We start from the raw sequence: 18,328 nt of genomic DNA on the forward strand, positions 1-18,328 counted from the left end.
GAGGAGTGTGCTTCAGGGAGGCTGAAAAGGGGTCAGTTCTGGTTGGACATCAAGTGTGAGAAGCCCGGCTTCCTGCGGGGATGGGTCCCCAGGAGACACTGCCCTCAGGTTGCTCCCAGATTGACCCAGAGGCAGGAAGAAGAGAAGTGAGGCTGGGCAGGCTTGCCAGAATCTGGTCAAGGGTGATTGACAGGGGGTGGGGGGGGCGGCAGCGGAGGGCACAGGGGGCAGGATCCGGGTCAAGGAGGACAGACCGGGAAACGCCACCAGAACCAGGTGGACTCAGTTACATCTGCGCAAACATGGTTTCGGAGGCTTCTCAGAAACCGAAGTCACCCTCCGTCCCCCAACCGGGGCCAGCCAGCTCTATCTAGGGAGATAAAGTCATTGCGGAGGCTCCCAGACCAGAGACATCCTTATCAGCCGCTGTCGTCTGGGGTACTCAGGAATGTAAACATGCCTGTCACACAGCCCTGTGATGAGCCAGCCCCGGGGATGACACAAAGCAGAAGCACGGGGGAAGGGGGGGGGGGCAGCCCTTGTCCCCCTCCCCCATTCCCTGCCTGCAACTCTGCCTGCAGGGGAGAAGGGAATCCCAGCCTGGGGGTCCTTTAATGCCCTGTGCAGTGCTGAGCGATTGGCTCCAATCAACTCATTGAAATCACACAGCCCTTAAAGTAACCTTGTGAAGTATCCATTTCCAAGAGGAGGAAGCCGGGGCACAGGGAGGTGACAGCATTTTCACAACTTGCCAGAGCTGGGATTCAAGCCCCAGAGGCCTCGCTCTGTAGAGTGTGGTGGAAGCTGTGATCAGGGGGTCCAAGCACAAATAGTCCCGGCTGGCTGAAATGGAGTGAGATGGAAAGGGGTCAGCCGAGTGTACGTGCATCGCAAGGCTCAGGCCCCTTCCCCACCACCTGCTCCCAGGCCCCCACTGGCCCCATTGGGCTGGAACCTGTGGCTTGGGGCTCCGGGGTTGAAGAGTCCCCTTTATGATGTGCTCCCAGGACCCAGAGGTGCCAACATCAGACAGCAGGAGCAGGGAAAGGGCATGGGCATGGGGTTTGGGGTCAGACAGATGGCTCTGCTCCAATCTGGTAGAATGACACTCAGGGGGGCTGCTCATCCCTGTGCCTCATTTTCCCCATCTGTAAAACAAGGTGCCGCCTAAATGCTCTTCCAGGGCCCCGGGCTCATTCTAGACTGTGTGAACCCGAGTAACAGTGACTGCACCAGCAGAAATGCAAGCAAGAGGCCGTCTGCCCGTCTTCCTGGGGGAGGAGGCATTAAGCAGGAACCTGAAATAAATCCTTTCCTCTCCCCTCCCTCCTGCCTGCCTCCCTTGCTTTCCCTTCCCCACCCCAGCCCAATAAGATCTGGTCCCTGGGCTGAGAGGCTCCCAGGCTGGGCAGAGGGCTATAAGCTTTGTGTCACAGAGGCTCAGATCAAGGTCTGTACAGGATACAGTGGGATAGGGTCCTAGAGTGAGGGAGGGGTCAAGACTCTTTGTGGGGAAATCTTTGGGGACATGATCCTTGAAGAATGGGTGGGTGTTTGCCAGGCAGACTAGTGGAGAAGAAAGCCTTGGGTAGGGCGAGCTGGGGGCCAAGGTCTGGATGCGGGAGTCCAGGTGGGAGCCTGTCTCCAACGAGGATAGACAGCTGGAGTGCAGGGGCTCGCCACGTCAGCAGGAACCAGCTGGACATGAGGAAGGGCCTTGAACACCAGGCTAGGGAGCCTGGGCTTTCCCCTGAGGGTGCTGGGGAGTCATGGGATGTTTTTGACGAGAGGAGGAGCATGATCAGAACAGTGTGTCCCAAATGTGTCTCTGCTCCTGGGAGGAGGTTGGACCAGAGCGGGCAGATGAGGGGGAGGCTCGGAGGGCACTAGGGATGTAGGCAAGAGAGAAGGAGACTGGAACCCTGTCGAGGGCAGGGGCTGTTTCAGAGATAAAGGGGAGTCAGGGGAAGGTGGCCCCAGGTGTGTGGCTGGCTTGGGCACCGTGCGGGTGATGGTGTCCATCACCAACGGAGACTAGAGAGTGGGGAGTGGTGCCAGGGCCCAGAGACAGGTTCTGTTTGGGACGCACAAAGCGCTGTTATATGGTGGCCAGATCCTGGGCTCGGGGCCTGACCCTAGAAATGCAGGCCCCGTGTCAGGCACCGAACTGGGAGGAGGGGTCGGGGAGAGGGTGGGAAAGGCCATAGTAGGGGAGTGTAAGGTGGGGTGACTAGGACTAGAAATGGGACACTGGGAAGAGGCCCCAGGTGTCTTCCTCTCCAGGGTCTGGGGAGGAGGCCTCAGGGGTCAGGACAACAGAAACGTTGGGAGCAGCCTGGGTCACTCGGCCCATCTTTCCATCCACGGGGGGACCCATCCCTCTAATCACGGATCAGCTTTATGGGCTCCCGTTCCGTGCGCACAGTGTGACGTTTAGATTAGAAGGCCTCCAAGCCCCTTCCCCTTCTGACTTTTTCCAGCTTGTCTTCTTCTGCCCCTGACTGACTGTGAGGCATTATGCAAGGCTTCCCCGACGCCGGGCCCCAGCTGCCTCTAATCCAGAGCCTGTATTAGACAGGCATGATCTCTAAGGTTGCACACAGGGCCTCAGTGTTTGTTCAAAGAGCAAGCCAGCAGATTCCAGCTGCCGAAGCCCCAGACTCTGCTCATCCCCGGGAGTCCACGCTCAGCTCTGCCTCGCAGGACAGTTGGCCTCCCCCCTGCCCTCAATTAGTCAGCTCCTGGGACGTGGACACAGCCTGTCCGCTCCCAGCTCTCCCACTCCCTGACCCCCCCCACCCCAACCCCGATGCCCTGGAGCTGGGGAGGAACAGCGTGCAGGCCGGAGACTTTCTCTCCAATCTCAGGATGAGAGCCAGCTCCTCAGAAAAACCCATGGTCCCCAGAGCGGGGGTGCGGCAGCCTTGCCGACTGTCTGCGGACCCTGGAATTCAGAAAGAAGGCAGCTGGCGGCAGATAGACAATGACCTTTGTCTGCGTTTTTAAACCTTTTTTTTTTTTTTTTTTTTTGCAAAGCACTGGACGCCATCACATGGACCCCCCTGGCCACAGCCCTCTCAAGAGGCTAGACCGGGAAGAGCTGTTACTATGCAGATGCAGAAACTGGGGCTCTGAGAGAGAGGAAGGAAGAGGAAAGAAGAGGAAAAAGTAGCCCAAAGCCCCACAGCAGTCGCAGAGCTGGGACATAAACCTTGGCTCTGCCACAAAGCCCATCATCTCCAGAGACTTCTGACTCGGATGATTCCCACACTTCCTCCAGAAAGCACATCCTATCCTAGGGTCCCCCAGGCAGACGGAAGATGTCAGGAGGAGGGAAGTGCAGGATAGCCTGAGCCTGATGAACTACATGCCATAATGCCATCACCTGCACCATTGTGGGAGCTGCATTCCTCTGTCTCTACGTGGACCTGAGGTCATGCCATAGTCCCCAAGACCCTGGGCAACCTAGCCCAGCTGGCCCTCCGGCCTTTTCTCCTCCCTCTTCCCCCTCTGCCCTGTGAGCTCCTGTCACTTGGTCTTTCTTGCTTTCTTCAACATACCAGGCTTCCAGCCACAGGGCCTTTGCACATACAGTCCCCTTACTTTAGAAGACGTGCCCCAAGCCCCAGCCCCTTCCATGTCCACAGTTAATGCCTCTTCATCCTTCCTTCTTTTTAAAATAACAGCTTTATTGACATATAATTCATATGTCATATAATTGACCTATTTAAAACATGTGATTCAATGGTTTTTAGTATGTCCACAGATCTGGGTAATCATCACCACGATCAGTTCTAGGACATTTGCATCACCGTCTAAAACCCTGTACTCATTTACCAGTCACTAATCTACTTTCTGTGTCTATAGATTTGCCTATTCTGGACGTTTCCTATAAATGGAGTCTTACATTTTGGTGACTGGCTTCTTTCACTTGGCATGAGGTTTTCAAGATTCGTCTATATCGTAGTAGATGATGCACCTTGTCCTCTTTTTATGGCTGAATGATATTCCCTCACATGGATGATACCACATTTTATTTATACATTCATAAATTGAGGGACATTTGGGTTGTTTCCACATTTTAGCCATTATGAATAATGCTGCTATGAACATCCATGTGCAAATTTTCGTGCGGACATATGTTTTTATTTCTCTTGCGTGTATTCCTAGGAGTAGAATTCCTAGATCATATGGCAACTCTAGGTTTAATCGTTTGAGGAACAGCTGGATTGTTTTGCACAGAGGCTGCTTTGTTTTCCAGTACAACTAGCAGGGTATTAGTGTTCCAATTTCTCCACATACTCATCAATGCTTTTTATTACGTCTTTTTGTAAATATATATACAGCCATTGTAGTGCCTGTGAAGCAACATCTCGCTGCGGCTTGGAGTGCGTTTCTCTGATGACTAATGACATCAGAGCATATTTTCATGTGCTTGTTGGCCCTGTGTGTACCTGTTTTGGAGAAATGTCTATCCAGATCCTTTGCCTATGTTCACATTTGTCTTATTACTGAATTATGAGAATTTCATATATATTTCAGATACATGATTTGCAAAAAGATTTCCCCATTCTTGATAGTGTTCTCCGAAGCATAAAAGTATTTAATCTTGATCCCGTCCAGTGTTTCTGATTTCCTTTCTGTTGCTTATGCTTTTGACGTGATATCCAAGAAATTATTGCCTAATCTAAGGTCACAGAGATTTACAACTATTTTCTTCTAAGAGGTTTAGTCTTTACATTGAGGTTGCCGATCCATGTTAAGGTAATTTTTGTGTATGGTGTGAGATAGGGGATCAACTTCATTCCTCCGCACGCGGATATCCAGCTGCCCCAGCACCGTTCGTTGAAAAGGCCGTCCTCTTAGGGAATGGTCTTGGCATCACTGTGAAAAATCAATTGTCTGTTGGGGCTCCTGGGTGGCTCAGTCGGTTAAGCCTCCAACTCTTGGTTTCGGCTCAGGTCGTGATCTCACGGTTTGTGGCTTTGAGCCCCGCGTTGGGCTCTGTGCTGACAGTGTGGAGCCTGCTTGGAATTCTCTCTCTTTCTCTCTCTGTTCCTCCCTTGCTTGTGCTCTTTCTCTCAAAATAAACTTAAAAAAAACCCCAGTGGTCTCTCAATGTCATCCTTCCATCTTAACTCAAGCATCACTTCCTCAGGGAAGCTTCTGTTGACAATGCTCCCCACCCAACCTCAGCTTAGCCGGGTTCCCCTGTCTATAGGGGAAACACATAGGTTTTTTATATAGGTTATTTATATACCCGCGTAACGTAGTAGTCCTGAGCACAAACTCTGGAGACAGATAGGTAAGGTTCAAATCCCAGCTCTGTCACGTCCTAGCTGCCTGGTGTATCGTTTTATCTCTCATACCTCAATTTCCTCATCTGTGAATGGGGGATTTACTAACCTCAGAAGGCTGTCATGAGAGTTGATATGTGTAGATTGCATGACAGGCTACATAAGGTTACACGTATGAGCTCTTTGTTTATTTATTTATTTATTTATTTTTTAAAGTGTTATTTATGTTTGAGAGACAGACAGAGCATGAGTGGGGGAGGGGCAGAGAGAGAAGGAGACACAGAATCCGAAGCAGGCTCCAGGCTCCGAGCGGTCAGCACAGAGCCCGACGCGGGGCTCGAACTCACGGACCGCGAGATCATGACCTGAGCGGAAGCCGGACGCCCAACCGACTGAGCCACCCACGTGCCCCCCATGTATGAGCTCTTATCGATCGCTGTCATCTCCTCAGACCTTAAACACCTCGACGGCAGGAGCCCTGTCTGTTGTGGCTTCCACGGAATCCTCGTGGTCGGCACCAAGCCTGGCCCAGAGAGGACATTCTGGCCATGTGACTTCTCTGGAACTCAGCTCGTTCCTTCCCTTCCTCTGTTGGCATGCAGCACTTTCTCTTCGCTTGAAATAAGAGGAAGCTCATATATAACACACATAAAGGGAACTGCACACCCGAGGTCCCCCAGAGCCTATAGGACACGGTGTGAAAATCACCGTCCAGGATGTGCTCCTACGTGCCTCCCCGGCTCGGCTCAGAGCAGCCGTGATTCAGAGGCAGCTGATGTCTGAGGCTGTTAATTCAGCCCAAATGCTGGAGGTCTGTGTCTTGCGGCCTGGGGGAGGCGGAGGGCTACATTCCAAAGGGGAAAGCTCTTTCTTCCTTCTACCCACAGGAGAGGAGTCATGTGCCCTGAGGTTGTCCTAGCACTGATAAGCACGTCCTTGCTCTCATGCAGCTCCCTGACCCAGACCTGGAATGGCCTGGCTTCCGGGGCCACCTTCTCTTGTCTGCCTTTCCACCCTGATCTCAGACTCGGCTCTCTTCCAGGGGAGGCTCGCTGTGCTCCTGCCCAAGTCACCTACATACCCTCATTTTACCAGGGAGACAATCCCCGGGAGGCCCAGAGTCATGGCACAGCAAATAGGTGGCAGAGCAAAGATCGGAACCGCAGGCTCCTGACTCTCCCTTCGATAAAAGCCTCCAGTGTACCAGTGGGGCGCCACCATCCATGTGACCACAGGGGAGGGACCAGTCTGGGAGCTGCTGGGGGCTAGGCCAGCTCTGTGGCCTTTGGGAGGAGGGAGAGCCCCAAGAAAGGCCCCTCCAAGGCAGATCCCCTAGCAAGAGGCCTAATGCTTCTCCCAGGCAGAGGTCCTGAGCCACAGTGGGAGGGAAGGTCCCCACTTGCTAGGCTGGGAACGCGAGTTATGGAGCTGGGAAGATCCGTGGGGTCACCTCCAACCTCTCTGACCTTCGGTCTCCCCCCACCCCACAGCATAAGGGTACTGGGGCCCACATAGCTGGGTTGCTGTAAGCGTGAAATGAGCAAGGACCTCACCCTCCGAGCCCTGTGTGAACACAGCTGTCACACACTGTCCCTAGAGCTGGGCAAGCTGTCAGCTGGGCCCCACAGGACTTGCCTAGTCCCTGTGTGGAGCAGGTCCAGGCTCATGAAGAGGGGACAACGGACTTCCATATTTCTCTCAGGTCTTTGAGTTCACTGAGGATATTTTGTTTTAGGAACTATTATTTCTACCAGAAAAAAAAAAAAAGAGAGAGTTTTATAATGCTAACAGTGTGTGGAGGAACAAACTTAGAAGAGTCACTGGCTAGTTGGAGAGTCATTTGGATTAAGTTTTAATCTTTTACAACTCCGATTTCCTTCGGACATTATCTTCAATTGTCTGGTTAAGACCAGGAGAGCCCAGAAATGGGAATGCGCAGGGGGCGGGGTGGGGGGGGTGTAGAAAAGCACAGGGACTTCTGTGTCTGCGTGCTTCGAGTCCTAGGGTGGCAGACTATCCAGAGCAAGTTATTCAACCTTTCTGAGCCTCAGTTTCCTCATCTGTAAAACAGAAGAAGATGGGACGCTGCATCTGAAGGGCACTGCTCCCACCGCACTCGCCGAGTTGGAGCTCCTATTTGAAGTTTTTAAAGGGATGCGTACAGGGATGCCTGGGTGGCTCAGTGGGTTAAGCGTCCGACTCTTGATATCGGCTCAGGTCATGATCTCACAGCGGTCGTGAGACGGAGCCCTGCATCGGACTCTGAGCTGACTGCGCAGAGCCTGCTTGGGCTCTCTCCCTCTGTCTCTGCCTCTCTCCTGCTCATGCTCTCTCTCTCTCTCTCTTTCAATTTAAATAAATCAACTTGAAAAAATGTGCTAAAGTGCCACCTACAAGGTGCTGAGGAAAAGCTCCCCTCCAGTTGGGGGAGGCTGAGCACGCTTCCTGGTGGCAGTGGCTGGGCTCAGCAGCCCTGAGAAGACAAGCAGAGGAAACAGCCCGAGCAACTAGGAACCAAAGCAGAAAGAAACAAGTGGGACTACATCCAACTAAAAAGCTTCTGCACAGCAAAGGAAACCATCAACAAAATGAAAGGAAAACCCTGAGCCTGGCGGTGGGCTCCGTCAGTGGAGCGTGCAACCCTTGATCTCAGGGTTATGAGTTCAAGCCCCACATTGGGTGTGGAGATTACTTAAAAATAAAATCTTAAAAAAAAAAAAAAGAAAGAAAGAAAGGGAAACCTATTGAATGGGAGAAAATATTTGCAAATCATATATCTGATAAAGGGCTAGTATCCAAAATATATAAAGAACTCATACCGCTCAGTAGTAAAAAACCCAAACAATTTGGTTTAAAAAATGGGCCGATCTGAAGAGATATTTTCCAGAGAAGATGCACAGATGGCCAACAAGCACGTGAAAAGATGTTCTGCATCACTAATCATCAGGGAAATGCAAATCAAAGCCACAATGAGATGCCACCTCACACCTGTCAGAATAGCTGTCATCAAAAAGACAAAAAATAACAAGTGTTGGCGAGGATGTGGAGAAAAGGGAGCCCTCGTGCACTGTGGGTGGGAATGTCACCTGGTGCAGCCACGGTGGAAGACAGGACGGAGAGCCCTCAAAAAATTAAAAATAAAAGTTGAAAATAGAACTGCCATATGATCCAGCAATTCTGCCTCTGGGTACTTACCCAATGAAAACAAAAGCACTAACTTGAAAAAATACATGTATCCTGTGGTTCATTGCAGCATTATTTTCAATTGCTAAGATATGGAAACAACCAAAGTGTCTATCAATGGATGAATGGATAAAAAAAGTTTGGTACATATACATATATATATGTATATATATATATATATACACACATATATGTACATATACATATATATGTATGTACATATATATGTACATATATGTATGTATATGTACATATATGTACATATATGTACGTATGTGCATATACATGTATATACACACATATACATATACATATATACACATACATATATATGTATGTGTATATATATGTATATATATGTATATATACATATATGTGTACATATATATGTATATATGTGCATATGCATATATGTACATACATACATATGTATATATACATATATATGTATATATACATATATGTATATGTATATATACATATATACATATATGTGTGTGTATATACATATATATGTATATGTGTGTATATACATATATATACATATATATTCATTATGTATACATATATACATATACATATATACATATATACACATATATATACATATATACATATATATACATATATACATATATATTCATTATAATATATATTCATTATATATGTATATATATAATGAAATATTATTCAGCGATAAAAAAGAATGAAATCTTACCATCGAGGACAACATGGATGGATCTAGAGGGTATTATGCTAAGTGAAATAAGCCAGAGAGAGAAAGACAAATACTGTATAATCTCTCTTATATGTGGAATCTTTTAAAAAAAATGATAATTAGAAAAATCCAAGGTCATAGATACAGAAAACAGATCGGTGGTTGCCAGAGGCAGAGGGTGAGGGGGGTAAAAAAAATGGGCAACCTTTCTGTAGAAAGAGCGTGGCAGCAGGAAACCACAGGGCCCGCTGAGATGGAAGCCTTGGGGCGGGGAGATTCACGGAGGGGAGTCCAGGAAGAAGGTAGGGGTGAGGATGCGGCTGGGGGTTGTTGGGGAGCTCAGGTGACCTGCTCTGAGTCATCGGCAGGATTCTAACTGGGGCCTGTCTGCTTTCCCAGTGCTCGGGGCCGCTTGTGGGAAGGGCTCCTGGATCTATTCTGGGAGCTCCCAGGGGATGGGGAGGGCCTCGTGATTCAGGTCTGCGCTGCTGTTGACAGCTTCCTGACATCATGTTGAGGGGCATGTTCCTGGAGGGCGTGGCTTCCCACCGCCCACCCCCGCAGCTCCTCAGCCCACAGGGGGATCAAGGGAAGTGGGGTTTGACCCGTGCCCAAATTATTCTTCAAACAGCCTAAAAAGGCCAGCAAGAGACGCCCACGTTAATAATAAAAATAATTCCTTAAATGTGATCAGAAGCATGGGAGCTAACTCTGCGTGGCATGCCTTCCTGTGAGGTCACTCTCACTACCCTCCTTCCACAGATGAGGAAACTGAGACTCAGGGAGGGAAGTGGCTCCACTGAGGCCAGTCATTGGGAGACTGTGCCCCTAGGGGCAACTGTGTGTGTGCTGTCGGGGGAGGTTTGGACACAGCAGGGAAGGGGCCACTGCCTGGGGACATTAATCCAGTCTTGGGAGGGGTGACTGGGCCCCAGGTCGCTCATTGCCTTCATCACAGGCCCTGTAGCAGGAATGGCGGACTGGAACAGCATTCTCAGTAATGTGGAAGTGAGGAGACCCAGGTGGCCCTGACAAAGCTCAGTGTGACGTGGGGGCTTGCTGGGGCGGGATGAGAGAGATGGGCTCTGAGGGGGTGATGGGGGCAGGTCTCCTGGGCAACCTGCTGGCAGGCTATGGGGAGACTGAGGCCCAGGAAAAGGGGAACTGTCTATTCCAGGCAGGACTAGAATACAGCGGCCCCGATCTGAAGCCGTCCTCATGCAGAGTCCTGAAATGCAGGCACCCGGCTTCATCACTGGTGTAAGGGCAGCAACGTCCCAAGGGGACGGCTTCAGGGGCTGAGGCCTATTTGGAAGGACATGTCCTAGCTGTACTGCTGCCACCTCTGATATCACATCTCACATGGTACACAGGGACCCTCCTCCCCACCCGAGGCGAGGCCTGATTTGCCTGCTGGCTGAGCACAGTTTGTTAATTGAATGATTTCGGAACCCCGATCCCTGCTGGACCCACCTCTCTCTCCTTTGGCCAGCTGCTCTTCTCCTGGTCTGGTAACAAGGCCCGACAATGGTCTGTCATTGGGCCATTCCCAGGAGTGTCCAGATTTGGCCTGCCGGCCTGCCAGGGTCAGAGGGGACCTTCCTGTGTGGCTCTGACTAACAAGCCCTTGGCTCTGTGAAGCATCACAACACAGCCTGTTGCCAGGGCGACCTCCAGACCCAGCGGCCTGGGACACGGGGCTTTGGCCACCCCCCCACTGGCTGCTGGCATGAGGACTTACATTGTGAGCCCTCTTTGGCTCAGACGGGCTGTGCAGGAGAATAAGGCTGGAGGACGCGGTGTCTGGGCCTTCGGGGCCAGCTAGCCTGGACGGACCTCGTCACAGGGACCAGGTCCTGGGCAACAGCATGGTTTCCTCCCCAGCTCTCCCCACCCCATCCCATCTATTACCAAAGTGTGCACTCCTGCCTTGTCCAGAACTTCCGGCATTCTCCCCTCCCTACTCCTCCCTGCCCTCAGCCCCAGGCCCAGGTCAGGCTCCCTCCTGAGTCAGTCAGGACCAAAGTTCAGTCTTCCCTCGAGACTCCAGGCCTCCAGACTCCAACGTGGCCTCGAATGGATCCTGTCCCTCCCTCTGGAAACACTCCCTAGCGTCCTGGTCATTCTCAGCCACGGCTGAATCTCGGCCTCCCACTAGGAAAAGCAAAGTTCGTGCAATCTAACCAACATATGCATATATTTATTTATAAATTATATGCATAGCCCACATACAAATATAGAGGATGAATTATAAAACCCATTACCAAAAAATAGAAACTAAAAAAACAAGATTAAATAATACTGTTTTATGCTTTGTTTTCATTTTATTTAATGGTTTAAAAGAAAGCTTCTTAGGGCACCTGGGTGGCTCAGTCCGTTGAGCTTCTGACTCTTGATATTGGCTCGGGTCCTGATTTCCCGGTCGTGAGATCAAGCCCTGCGTCGGGTTCTGTGCTGAGCATGGATCCTGCTTGGGATTCTCTGTCTCCCTCTTTCTCTGCCCCTTCCCTGCTCACATGCTCTCTCTCTCTCAAAAGTAAATAAATAAACATTTTTTTAAAAAAGCTTCTTTCTCTAATCATATTATTACCAAAAATTCTGGTTACATGTATCTTATTTTTATGTATTTAAGATTTTTTTTAAATAATTTTAATCCTTAAAAAAATTTTTGATTTTACACTCAAATGTGGAGCTTGAACTCACGACCCCAGGATCAAGAGTCACACGCTCCACCGACTAAGATAGCTGGGTGCCCCAAATGTATTTCATCTTTAAATAAAATCTTTGTTAGGGATTCCTGGGTGGCTCAGTTGGGTCAAGTGTGTCTGACTCTTGATTTCGGCTGAGGTCATGATCTCACGGTTTGTGGGTTCGAGCCCTGCATCGGGCTCTGCGATGACAGCGTGGAGCCTGCTTGGGATTCTCTCTCTCTCTCTCTCTCTCTCTGCCCTTCCCCTGTTCCATCTCTATGTTTCACACACGAAATAAATAAATAAACATGAAAAAAATTTTTTAATCTTGGTTTAATGTTGTGATCCATTCATTTAAGAATCTGGTACTAAATTCACATTTGTCCACTTGGTTCAATGCTTGTTATGGCTGAAGAAAACACCTCCCAAGAGCGGGAGCTCCACAGGGAAGAGGTGTGTGGTTGGCTGCACTGGCTAAATTGTAAGTGCAGTTTTCAATTCGGTGCGGAAGTTTTTTGCTGAAATTTGGTTTAACGATGTCATTTAATGCAAACCAGTCAGAAGGTGTTATTTTTTTTTTCAGTATTTTTGACAAGTGAATTCAGAATTTAGAAAATTTTAAAACAAGTTGAAAAGTTTTATTCCCCCGTTTTTAAATGCATACATACGATAGACAGGTGATACTCTGAGAACCACTCCGTCAACAACATCATTCCAGAATACCTGTCAGCAAAGTGCTGCCTCTCCAGCACATTTCTTTCCAAAAGGGGTCACCTCACTCGGTCTTAAAACCACATCTTTACCTGTGGTACTACGTATTTTTTTTAGTATCTGCTGGATAACATACCTTGCTGTCACAGAAAGACCCAGCACATTTGGATCGTTTGTCTTTTCTTAACAGGCAAAAGTAAAACTCATCTTTAAGGTGGGATGAAATATTTTGCTATGAAACAACCAGGAAATTTCTGTATGGTACAAAAGATTTTTGTGTCCCCTGCCTTTGTCAATAGTAAGCTTTGTAAAAGATTCTATAATGTAAAGACTTTGCCTTTATAATATTAAGTGCCTGGATGACTCCTGTGGCAGGTTGACTAGAACCATTACTGGAGATGGGGGTGCCATTGTCAGCTAAGCCCACACAGTGGACTCCATGCTGCTTTTTCACAGCAGACCTGGGATACGGAACACGTGACCTATCACACCGTAGGCAACACGAGGGCACAGATGTCAGGCTATTTATTATTAGTAGAACTTCAACTTTTTTTACCTTTTTACAAAAAAGGTAAAAATAAGTTTACAGAAAAGCTCTAGAATGTTCTTTCTACATGAATGGAGCACCTTGTGCACCCCATTTTGGACCTCTATGGCTGTACAATAAGGCCCTTGGCCATGTTCACAGCACCTCAGGAGCTGTTTCAGTCTTCCTCACATCTTGATTCAATATTCCTGAGTACGCAGCACATTTTTGTGTCTTTCTCATACAAGGCGTTTTATCTCATATGCCCATCCCCAAGGGACTAGCTTAAAAGTCTATCCATTCTTCAAGAGCCACCCCCAGGCTACCCATCCATTGAGTCTGATTCCCAGGCCAGAGTTGTTTATTCAACTATTCAACAAATGCTTATTAAACACCTACTATGTGCCAGATACTGATCTATAGGCTGCTGGGTATATAACAGTGAACCGAACAGACAAAAATCCCTCGCTCTGGGAGCTCACATCCTAGTGGGGTAGGTACTGATGTTCTAAGGTCAGTCCTTATTCCACTTACTCACAGCCGGTTGGCCATTTACAAGTTGGTCTCCCCCAGGAAAGCATTTGCTCCTAACAGTAGGGACCTCTGAGCCCGAGATCAAGCCCAGGTCCTAGCCCAGATCAGAGGGCTGATAGATACGGCTGGAATTAATGACTAATGCAAGGGTAACCCATGCCATGACCCCAGCTGTAGATGGGGATGGGAGGCCAAATCCAGACCAAGGCTTCCAGATGCCTGAGCCCGCCACCGGGTCCGGCTCTTGGAGCTCCATCTCACAAACACTGTTCCCAAGAGCCTCATGCCTGCTCCTGTGAGAAGGAACTGGACAGCCCCCTGTGGCCGGCAGGAACCACTTCCACCTCCGAGTGTCCCTATATTTAGCTGTGTGCTGTGACCTTGCAGCCCTCTCCTGCCCATGGCCGGAGGGAATTGCCCAGGCAGCTTTGATGGCCTGTTTTCCCAGGCCCCGCTCCTGTTTCCCAGACCCTCGGCATCCCTGCAGGAGGTGGGGCCCCCGAGCCCGGACCCCCCTCCACTGGCAGGTTCCGTATCCCAAAATAGCATCCGCACTTGGCAAGGAGAGATGGCCACCTGTAGGGACAGAGCTGCCCGGGGTGGGGGCAGGGGACGCCTGGAAAGAAACCTCCCAGCTAGCACACTCCTGTGTTCCCTGATCCTTCCCAAGCATGAAGTCCTTGGCCCTTAATGCTTCTGCTGTGCACGAGGCTGACTCCTCACTGCCAGAATAAGGCCTTGCACCTCACTTTCCACCGCCTCCCCACCGTACCGACCCCACACTAGCCACACTGTTCTACGAAGGGCCCCAAAGAAATACCCATCTGCCAAACTTAACCCAGCCCCTTACCCGCACCCCAGGAATGTCTTTGTTCTCTGTTGAAACCTGGCCAGTCTGTAAAGAATCAGTTCCAATCCTATCTGACCCACCGAGGCTCTCCTACACCACGGGCTCAAGGGAATCAGCTATGCTTCAGTGCCCTCAGTCCCTGGTCCCCCAGGCCTGCGCCCCCTAGAACTTCTGCTTGGTTCGAAATGCCCAGACTGATGGGTGGAGGATGGTTGGAGACTCTGGGGGGGGGGGGGGAGGTTGTCCCCCTCCCTGTCTGGCCCTCAGTTTCTCCCCCCATGGAACAGAGAAGCTGTATTACATGACTTCCATGGGCCCGCCCAGTGGTCTAAACCTGCGATTCATCACCATCTGGGGAAATAAGGTCATTTTGGCAGACAGAACTCACTCAGACCCTCCGGCTCCTGGAGGTGTGGTCCCCTCCTCCTTTCCCCACCTCACCCCACAAAGCCAGTTGGCCCTGAGGCAGGTGCGGGCTCCTGAGGGGGGGTTCTCTGGCTGCTGCCAGTAGGATGGGGCGCTGTGGTGAGGCTGGCTTCCAAACCAGTGAGGCAGCCTCCCATGCAAGGCCTCCCCCTCACCAGCCATCTGGTTCAGGTTTCTCTGCTCTGTCTCAGCTGAGGCACTCAGCCGACAAGTCTTGTCAACTGGAATGAGATCTCAACCGCGGTATTTCCACGCTGTTTACTGCGACAGGGCACAGGCCCAGGGGTTCGGCACACATCACCGGGATCTCAGCAGGATGATGAGAAATCCCAGCAGAGGTGCTCTGGAACTTGGAGAGCGAGCCAGCTCTCGCCGCATTCCAGGGAGGCAATGAAGCTTCCAGAGGATGGTCAAGTGTCTCCAGGTTGACGAAACCCACTGGATTCTCAGGTGTGCCCTTTCTCCTTTCAGGACGGGTTGGAGGGAGCTTCCGGGAACTTTACCATCTAAACCAGACATGTTCCATTAGGGCAAGGATGGTAATTATTCCATGGCAATTTATTCAATAACTGTCCACCCTACAAGAGGCACCATTCTAGGCACTGGGATACGGGGGGCGGGGGGGGGGGGAATTGTCATAGGCCTTGCCCTCCTGGAACTGACATTCTAGGAAGGGAGGTGGACAAATAAATATATAATATCCCAGGGAGACATAAGTGCCTGAAGGAAAATAAAGTAAGGCAAGAGGACTACAGGCAGGCCAGGAAGAGGGCCTATTTTAAACAAGCCAGACTGGAAAGCTGACAGTTTCCCTCTAGAGGTTGACATTTGGGTCAAGACCTGGAAGAAGTGAGAGAAGGAGCTGTGGGGATATCTACAGGAGGCACGTTCCAGGCAAAACAGCCAGTGCAAAGGTCCTGAGGCGGGAGTGTGCCACAAGTGGGGCAGGACCTGAAAGTGAGGCGGTAGCAGAGTGGGCGGGGGAGAAAGGGAAGAAAAGAAGTACGCGGTAGGGGTGGGGGCGCCTGGGTGTCTAAGTCGGTTAAGCGTCTGACTCTTGATTTTGGCTCCCGTCCTGATCTCACAGTTTCATGAGATCAAGCCCCACGGGCCCCACGGCCTCTCTCTCTCCCTCTCTCTCTGCCCCTCCCTCACTTGCACTCGCGCTCTGTCTCTCTCTCTCTCTCAAAATAAATAAATTAAATTAAAAACAATTTGGAAACACTTTAGAAGTACAGGGAGAATGGAGGCTGCGACGCAGACTAAGCTGAACGGCATCTTTTCGTTTTTGTTGAGTATATAAGTTTTATATTACAGGAAGATATAAATTTTACATTACAATCCAGTAAAAACATGCATATGCAAAAATAACACCGAAGAAAACATTTCACAAATCATACCTCTACTATATGTATGCACTTGTATATATTTTATTTTATATTATGTATTTTATATTATATTATATACCATCTTATCTAAGCTTAAAAATAATGCTGGTTACAATCCTTCGATTGATCAAAGGGTCATGGCTCACAGTTTGAAAAACACTGGCATAGAGGCTTGTAGACCATTGTAAAGAGTGAGCTGGAAGCCAGTGGACAGGTTTGTGCAGAAGAGGGCTGTGGTCTGCTTTGCTTTTTGTTCCATTTTTTAAATTAACATGTAATTTACATGCAGTAAACTATCTCCTTTGTAGTGTAGAGCTCCGTGAGTTTTGACAAATGTGTGCGGTCATATAAACCTCACGTTTTGCTTTTGAAAGGGGTCACACAAGCTGCTGAGTCGAGACAAGCCGGGAGGGTCAAGCCTGAGGTCAAGCCTCAGTGGGACCGGGGAGAGCATTTGAAATAGCCCAGAGTGGGGTGGTGGCTCGGGTGCCTTCGGGGTGTATTTCTGAAGGCTGAGCAGAGGGATCTGCTGACATGTGGGATGTGAGGTGTGAGAGGGACTCAGGAATGACCGTGAGGCTCCTGGCCTGCCTGGGCAATGGGAAGGTGGAGGGACAGAGCGGAAGAAGGGTCGGGAGAGAAAATCATAAGTTGTGGTTTAGACAAGTCAAGTGTGAAGGTCAATGAGACACTGGTTTGGAATGGCTGAGGAGCCAGGGCGAAGGGCGAAGGGCCAGTCTACAGATCAGGGTGTTGGTATCTTTGCTCTCTGACGACCCTGAGAGCCGCTGCAGCCTGAGATGGCCAAGGGTGTGGGGTGTGTGGAAAGAACCCCGGGTCCTGGCTACACGAAAGGGGTGAACAGTGACGGTCAGGAGTCCCCAGCACGGAGGGAGAGTAAACATGAACAAAAGGCCTCCATATCTAAGTGGCAGCGACTGCTAAGGTGAGCAAGATGAGGGCAGATTGATGGCTGTAGCTCTCTTGGACTTTATTCCATAGACACTGGGGGGCGTAGCAAGTTTCTGAGCGGCAGTGGTTTGGGCTGAGCTGTGCCTTAGGAAGATTAATAATAATTATTAATTATTATTATTTTGTACTGTTTATTTATCATTTGATTGAATTGTCATTCTGACCAAGCCCTGCGTGAATACTTTATGCATATTAACTCATAAACCCTCCCATCAGCCTTTTCGGCTGATGTGGCTACTATTACTTCTGACTTACAGGAAAAGACACTGAGAGGCTCAGGAAGAGGTGAATGAAGCTGGGCCTGGAACCCAAGCAGTCTGGCTCCAGAGAAAGACTCGGCAAAGGGGAAACAACTTATTCCTGGGAACAGAGGCTGGATTCAAACTCAGGGTTTTTGGTCTATTGCCCAGGTGCCGGTGACCTTGAGAAGGTCACTGAAGGGGTCTGGACCCTGACTTCAGGCCTGTGCAGGTAGGAGTAGGATCCGATTTCCAGTGGCCCTGCTCCTCTGCTTGTGGCTGCTTATGGTGCCCATGCGCTGGGCATCTGGCATTACCCTCCCCCCTCCCCCCCCCACCCCGCCCCCCCCGCCCCGCCCCGGGCCTGGTGGGCAGAGCAGAGCCCAAGAGGCTCTTGGGTGGGATTTGGAAGCCCTGGCACTCGGGTCTTTGCTCTTTGGCTGGCTTGGCCTTCCCTGGGACCTCTGCTCCCCTGCCCAAAGTGGTAAGTTTCTTGAGGAGTCTGTCACCATCTGGTCCCCATGTGCTGTCTGTGGGTCTGTCTGGGGCACTGGAGGATTCCATTGCAGTCCAGAGTAATTGTTACCAGAGGTGGGAGAGACTGGACGAGGAGGGGGAAGGGGTGAGGCACTGTCCAGAGCAGCCAGCAGGGCCTTTGGCGACTAGAAGGAGGGAGCGTGAGACAGAGGCAGGGGGAAAATCAGAGACAGAAGGGGACAGAGAGAGGGACACAGAGACAGAGCAGGGCAAGACTGAGGCTCAAGTAACCTCGGGAGGCAGAGTCAGACAGAGTG

At 50.2% G+C, this 18,328-nt stretch overlaps 1 long non-coding RNA gene across 1 annotated transcript; it reads right to left on the minus strand.

Annotated features, from left to right (window-relative positions):
* Positions 1–678: 678 nt before the first annotated feature.
* On the minus strand, positions 679–10,809 carry LOC122231179. Its single transcript, XR_006208353.1, has 2 exons — positions 10,672–10,809; positions 679–843 (listed from the first exon to the last, which is right to left on the minus strand). It is a non-coding gene; the product is annotated as an uncharacterized LOC122231179 (long non-coding RNA).
* Between the last annotated feature and the right edge of the window lie 7,519 nt (positions 10,810–18,328).

This window comes from Panthera tigris, chromosome D1 (assembly GCF_018350195.1).
Source record: "Panthera tigris isolate Pti1 chromosome D1, P.tigris_Pti1_mat1.1, whole genome shotgun sequence".
NCBI classification, from domain to species: domain Eukaryota; kingdom Metazoa; phylum Chordata; class Mammalia; order Carnivora; family Felidae; genus Panthera; species Panthera tigris.